We start from the raw sequence: 7,636 nt of genomic DNA, 5'->3' as shown, positions 1-7,636 counted from the left end.
CCAAAATTTTGCACCAGCATTCCCTAATTGTCCAGGGCTTGATAGTTCTGGGATGAAATCCCTGGTCCGGAGGTCACTTTATCATTACCAATGAGAAGTGACCACGATTCCGGCGAAAAACAAACATTTTTGCACCAGCATTCCAGGATTGTCCAGGATGTGACAATCCGGGGATAAGATGCCCAATCCGGAGATCACTTTATTATTACCAATGAGAAGTCACCACAAATCCTGGAAAAAATTTTTTTTTTAATTCCCCAGAATCCTAGGATTGTCCAGGATGTGACAATCCTGGGATGAGATCCTTAATCCGGAGGTCACTCCATCAATAGCAAGAAGAAATGACCACGATTCCTAAGAAAAATTCAAAATTTTGCAGTAGCATACCCCTCCCCCCAGTTACCGCCAAATTATCATAACTGGAGGCAGAAAGCACCTCTCCGACAATATTCATTCTATTCCCGGAGCCATAATGCCTGGGAATAATAGCCGAGATTATACAATCAAGGCTCATGCATGTAATGGTCATAAGGAAAAAATTCCCATAAAGTGTTTAAATTTCGTTGAATTGTCATCCGAGAGCGAACGAGAAAGCGTAATAAAAAAATTTAATGCGTTAGAAAGAGATATCGCTAAAGTTTTCTTGGCGCGAAGCTGAAACCAAGAAACTGACAAGTAGGATAACGCAAATTTTGATTTTACTTTTCTGGATAATTCGTCGTAAAGTAGAATACCGACAGTCTTGGTCTTTATTTTGATTTTTATCTTGATCTTGAAAGGTGTCTCTATCCTAGAATACCACCCCTTATTATTGAAAGCTTTAAAAGACCAATATTTTTTACCAAATATTTGCTTTTCTAAGATCTAGGACACAATATCTTGGCCAATCTACAACCACAGTCAGTGCAATAAAATTTCACATGCAATTTGAGGCATTTTTGCAACTTATCCGAGGAACAATAACAATAAATTTTTATTTCTCAAACCCAACTCTCTCTGACTCGGTGAACTTTCTCGAGGCAAAGAGTCTACTGAAGGATAAATCAAAATGAAGAAAAAGGAACATATATTGGGCAAAAGGGATGCACATTTGAATTTGCACTGCAGACCGCACTCTTGGTCATAAAAGTCGGGTAAGACGGGTAAGACCCAGAAAATGTGCAAAAGAAGGCAAAAATTTATCTTCCAAGACGTTAAAAAGGGCCATCGAGAAACGGGATCTTTGCCAAATATTTAATCTTTTCTGAGACTTCGAGGAAAAAAAAGTGTTGGAAAAAAGGGATTTCTTTGTGACAACCGAAAACGCAACAACCAAGAAGGTATAGAGTCATAAAAAAGAGCAACCGAAACCTGCAAATGTGTTTCCTTTTGATCTGTGGCATACGCAACATGGTAAAAAGGAGTTCCTGTTGATTTTTATACTTTTACACCACTATCCCAAAATAACTGTTTAAAAAAAACTATTACACAGTGAAGGATTTTTTGAGGAAGGATGAAAAATTCCTGACACGCTCAAGACAATGCGGGGGGCACAAGAAGGAGTATACTAAAAAATGCCGTTTTTTTTTTTCTTACTTTACCACCGAAAGCCCTTTCTTTTTTCACGCAGAAATTGCCACCCTCTATAAAACTATCCCGTTTTTTTCCTACAAATTCCCTTTCATATATGTATGTATTACCATGTGGTAAAAGTAAATATTTGGTAATAAAATTACACGAGAGAGAAGAAAAAAAGTAAAGAAAAAATATGCTGCAAAGGGACATTTTTCACTGTAAATAAAAAAAGGCAAAGGCAAATAATACAAGCAATCTATCACTCTCAAAGAATGATCTCAAAATTCAGGTGATTTCAATTTCGAAGAAGATCCCAGAGGGAGAGGAGATAAATAAGATTTCAGCTGAATTGAGATGTTTACATTGATACTTTTTTTTTACCATTTTGTGGTCCATCCCCGCCCACAATATCCCAGGGAAGTCAGTAAATTTTGGATATGAAGAAAAAAAAAAGACATTTCACGCCTTTATCCCAAAAACTTCGATTCAAAACCAAAATGCAACAAACATTCATTAATCATTGGATGTCTTGCTCCTTCTCTTGGAACTGCGTGAAATTTTCTCACGAGGTTATAGTGGCAGAAAAGTTAAGATATTTGTCAAGTGATTGAATTTAGCTTAAATGTTGATTTTTTTTTAAAGTTACTAAATTAAGAGTAAAAACCGTGAAATATGTATATGACTTGATGGAGAAACTTTAGCTATGTACTTTATTTTTATTGAATTCTTTACGTTAACGAACTATTTTAATTGAAATTACAAAAAAAAAACATGAAAGGTTCTTTGTCCAAAATCGTTCATATTTCTAGAACTAAAAAGTTAAGGGTGTAATTTTTTTTGTAGTAAAAAGAGTAAAACAATCCCATGATAATTGATTTTTTCTTTAAATAAAACAACAATTCCCACTCACTGGGTCTACTTCAAAGTAAACAGAGCCCAATGAATATAATGAAAATAGAGCTTTCGGTAGGGTGCTGAATAGCAATCAATTGTAAACCAGCAAAATGCACTGAAACGACTCAAAACTCACACATTTTTTAAAACCCTCGCCTCCACCATAGTGCAGCTCTTTTGTGTATGCTTTTTTTTTCAAACTAAAACTCTACACATGTGCTTTTTTATCGCCACCCTGCCCCGTTTGTGTGTTGCAATTCGATCGGGTTGAGAGACCAATGCGCGAATTTCAGGGGGTTCGCTCATGTGAGTGAAAAAGCTCCACTGCTGGGGCGTTTTGGAACACCATCAACCACCAAAAGCTCACTCATTCCATCTGTGCGTGGGTGCCCTCTACACACCGTGAGGACCCAAAGTGGAGAGCGAACATTGACTCATGCTGTTCGATATTGAACTCCACCAATGCTGATGGGAGATGGGGCGAAATGTTTCCTCGTTTTTCCTGCACTCACAGATACAAATGTATTTTTACAAATGCATCGACGGCAAACAAAACACACATATGGGTTGTAAGGATTCGGCAAAAAGCGCTCACATGGGATGGTCTGTGCATGTATAAATAACAAAGTGCATAGTTGTTTCACCACACTTTTGTTTCAACTCCGAAAGAGGGAAGATTGTGCACGAGAATGCTTGACAAAATGGTTTGATGGAGGTGGGTGGGGACTTTGTGAATTTCTGCAAAAACGTTGAAAAAAAAAACGTTGTGTGCGCAGAGAGACAATTGGGGGGTAGTTGGACCGATATGGTGGCCTAGCTCTGGTTTGTTTGATACACACACAACAACCCATTTTGAGTTAGAACCATCGGAGAATCATCCCAAATGACTCAAATGGTACGAATCGAGGCATTCACTATTCATATTGACAGTTTTGTAAAACAATACTCTACTCACCTGAATTATGCATGAAGTGGTACTCTTGTGCGCTTTCAATATGGGGCAAAAACTCTGTTATAATATAGAATGCATGGGAAAAGAAATCTCAATGTAGATTATTCTTTGATATTTTTCCAGATATTAACAAAATTCTTATTAATTTATTTCTAGGATTCTTGAATTCTAAAAAAAAAATTTTTTTGTTTCCAAATTGACTTATAATTCATTTATAAAACTTATAGGGTCCTTAATATATTTTACTATCTCTTAGATTGCTATAATTTAATTAAAAAATGTTTTTCTAAGATAATCAAATAAAAAGAATTTAGATAAATGACTAAAAGGAGGTTTATAGAGCGTGAAAATAGAACAAGAAAACATATTTTTCCAATTTTCTTTAAATTATTGGATTGCTAAAATCATACCTATGTAGATGATTTAATAAATCACAACAGTGAAAGAGACTTAAACTCCCCTATTATTGGGAGGTGGAGTCACTCTGATTGGATATTTTATTTTTATGTTTCATTAATAAAAGTTTGTTGTCACCGCATAAAAATGTAAATGTATCGGAAAGCTTTCATTTGAAATTCCTTGTACATTTTTTTCCTCCGGATATTTTAACCATTCTCTTTTATTACAATTTTATCTGTATATATGGAAAGGCAGGTGGGGGACTATTCAAATATTCATTACTAGTATTTAAAAATAAATGCCAAAAAAGAGAAAATTGAAAAAAGAGAGGAATGAATTTCATATTGGAAAAAATGCAAAAGAGGTTTGAATAATTTTTGAATTTTTAACAAATTCGCATATTTATTTCAGTATAATAATTTTATATTACCCCACATCATTTTTATGTATATATCAACACTTTTTTTTTCGAACTTCCTCTTTGCAAAATAATATATTACACAATTTAAGAATAATAAATATTTTATTAGTAGAGGAAAATCACGTCATTCAGTGCAATAAATCACGATGGATAAATTGAGAATGAGGGTAAAAAAAATACTGGGTAAAATAGTGTGGGCATGATATATTAGCTGTGTTTCTTTCAGACACAGCTTTTGTGTACCGAGCAAAATCGAAAGTCGTCAGATCGGGCTCAAACTTGGGATGAGCACGAATTAGGGTCCCCACATTCCAAAAAACGTGTGCGCCAAAAAAATTTTTTTTCCGGCCGGCCGTCCGTCCGGCCGTCTGTCCGGCCGTCCGGCCGGCCGTCCGTAGTACAACGTTAAATTGCAAGAGAACGGTAATAGATAGAGACTTGCGGTAAACGGCAAAGTTTAAATATTGACTGGAAGACGTCCGATTATGAGGTCAAATCCACCCCCCCACCCCTCCGTCCGCCATTTTGGATAACCTCAAAATTTTGTTTTCGCTATATCTCAGCCCCTATTATAGCTAGAGGTCTGAAATTTTGATATGTTGTAGGGGCCATCAAGAGCTTTTCAACGATACCTCATTTTCGAAAATCGGTCAAGCCGTTTAGTCAATATGGCCGCCACAATTTTTCATCGAAAATCGACCATAACTCGAAAACGGCTTGACCGATTTTGATCAACTCGGGGTCAAATGAAAGATCTCAACAAACCCTACAACTTTCTAGAACATCAGAAGTTTCAAAAGTGACCGCTAGAGGGCCAAAAATCAAAAACAAAATTTTCGATGAGTTTTCGATGAATATCTCGAAAACTCCATTATCGATTTGCTTCATTTTTTGATATGTTATAGCTGACCATATTATCTAGCTCCATGCCAAAAATGACGAAAATCTATGTCGCCGTTCTCGAGATATAGCCTTCCAAAGTTGGCATGTCATATCTCGGGTTCTACTAGTCCAATTTTGATCAACTCAAGCGCAAATGAAAGGTTTTGTGAAACCCTACAAATGTCTAGAACATTGCAACTTCGAGAAATGACCGCGAGAGGCGCTAAAGTCAAAATCAAAATTTTCGAAAAATTCGAACTCGAATATTTCGAAAATGCCATTATCGATTTACTTCATATTTTAATATATTATAGTTGAGGTTAAGACCTTTCCAACGATAGCTCAAACTCGAAAATCTATGGAGCCGTTCCCGAGATATGGCATTTTAAAGATTTCTTGGGGGATGACTTTTCAACTTTTCTCGATTTTGCATGTACATATTTAAACAAATTCGCGTTCTAGTTTGCTCTCACAAAATTGGTACACTGAAAGAAACACAGCTCTCGTAAGCTTGGTCAGCTTACCCGTACATTTTAATCTATCACCCTCTCTGTCCTCGCGTACTTTCCGAATAGATTAACGTAATACAGAGAAAGGGGTAGATTTAATAATAAAACTCGAACAGAATGGGAACAATGAGCAGAGAGAAGGGGATTGAAATCAGGGAGAACGGCGACTGTTCAGCAGCTTCATCCACCCCAAACCACCCTTATGTTACGCATCTATAGTGTATTACCACCAACCGACCGAACGACCAACCGACAACCCAGCAACCACTCTGAGGCGAACATGTGTGCGCCCCTGCAACCCCCGACAATGCTTTCCGAGGAGATTCACCTCGCCCCTTTCGCGCCCCTTTTTCCACATATTTTCACCATACATCCATGTGTAGAGTTACTTATTGTAGAGCTTCACTGGGACTTGCGAATATAAGAGGTTTGCCATTTAAGAAATTGTTTGCTTGTTTCTCTTGAATATAAAATATATCCATTACAGGTCTTTCAAAAGATCCTTTCTGTCTTGAACTAGTTTTTAAGGTCTTTTGTAGTTTTTAATTGAGTGTTTTCGATTAATTGAAGATGTAAGATTCCTCAGGTCTGTAATATAAATTTTTGAATTAACTTAAAAATATGATTTGTCGTTTCTTCCAGGTTTCATTGGTTCTAGAATTTGAATACTAAAAATAACTATAAAACTAGCTTTACTTTTAATATGCCCTGATTGATCATACACATGAGGAAATGTTTTTGTAAAGTATAAACCCCTTTTGGTCCAGAGTGAGAGTTCAACGTTCATACATGTATGTATGTAACATAATAAAATGAGAGAAATATCACCCCTTATGGTGCGGGAGCGTGGCTTCCCGGTTTGGCCACATATCCCCTTGAATCTCTTTTTCCTCCTCCATTCTGTGTTTCATAAATTGGTGTGACTGAGAACTTTTGGTTCGCTTTTTCTCCCTCTCGTGCACAAAATACATACTCCAAAAATGTTAGCAGAGGCAACCCTCGGAAAAAGCCAGAAAACGACACCACATGCCCAGAGAACATTACACATTATAACTACCCTCTAGTAAAAATTCCTTTTGTCCTTTCTGGGATTTGGTCCGTTCACCCTCAAAATTCTGCCCATCTCATGATTATTCACCAACGTCACCCCCTTGGGCTGTTGCGATGCATTCCCTGCACCAAAAGAGAATATTTCCATTTCAACATTCAACATTTAATTCGCACTCCCTTCTACACAAAATGATGGCAATTTAAAAGTGAAGGATTTTTTTGTATATGTCACTTTTCTTTTCTCCCAAATGCAAGTTGATGAGAGAGGGTGATGATAAAAATCAGAAATATTTTACTATTCGAGTTGATTGAAAATACGAATGATGGGGGAAATTGAAGAAAATAATTAGGATTCTTATATATGTGCAAATCATCAAGCGTGTCAAATTAAACGAAGTTAAGGGTGAAAGAGCCAGGTTGGAATGATTGAAAGGGTCCATATAAAATTTTGAAAATTGTGTGTAATATATCAAAGATCTCAGAATGGTGTATTGCAATTGTAGCACTATTAATATATCTATATAATAAAGAAAGGTCTGTTTGTTGGTAATCTTCCGTCGTGTTCGGCTATACAAATCTACACCGTTTGACCGATCGCGATGAAATTTGGCACAGAGGCTCCTTATAACAGGCGGTTTCGAGTGGCCGTATTCATTTTCCCCCCAAAGCCCCCCTTCAGGTAGCCCCCATATAACTCTCATGCTTTTTTTGCGAATTTTTGAATTTGGCGCCGGAAATGTTGTATGAAAATGATTTCTTCTCTTTGCAATTTTTTTTTTTTTTGAGATTGATGAGAGCTCTCCATCTATCTTTCTTCTATATAATAAAGAAAGGTCTGTTTGTTGGTAATCTTCCGTCGTGTTCGGCTATACAAATCTACACCGTTTGACCGATCGCGATGAAATTTGGCACAGAGGCTCCTTATAACAGGCGGTTTCGAGTGGCCGTATCCATTTTCCCCCCAAAGCCCCCCTT

This window comes from Lutzomyia longipalpis, chromosome 2, assembly GCF_024334085.1.
Source record: "Lutzomyia longipalpis isolate SR_M1_2022 chromosome 2, ASM2433408v1".
In the NCBI taxonomy this organism is placed as follows: domain Eukaryota; kingdom Metazoa; phylum Arthropoda; class Insecta; order Diptera; family Psychodidae; genus Lutzomyia; species Lutzomyia longipalpis.
The sequence above is the reverse complement of the archived record's forward strand: the minus strand, read 5'-3'. Positions refer to the sequence as shown.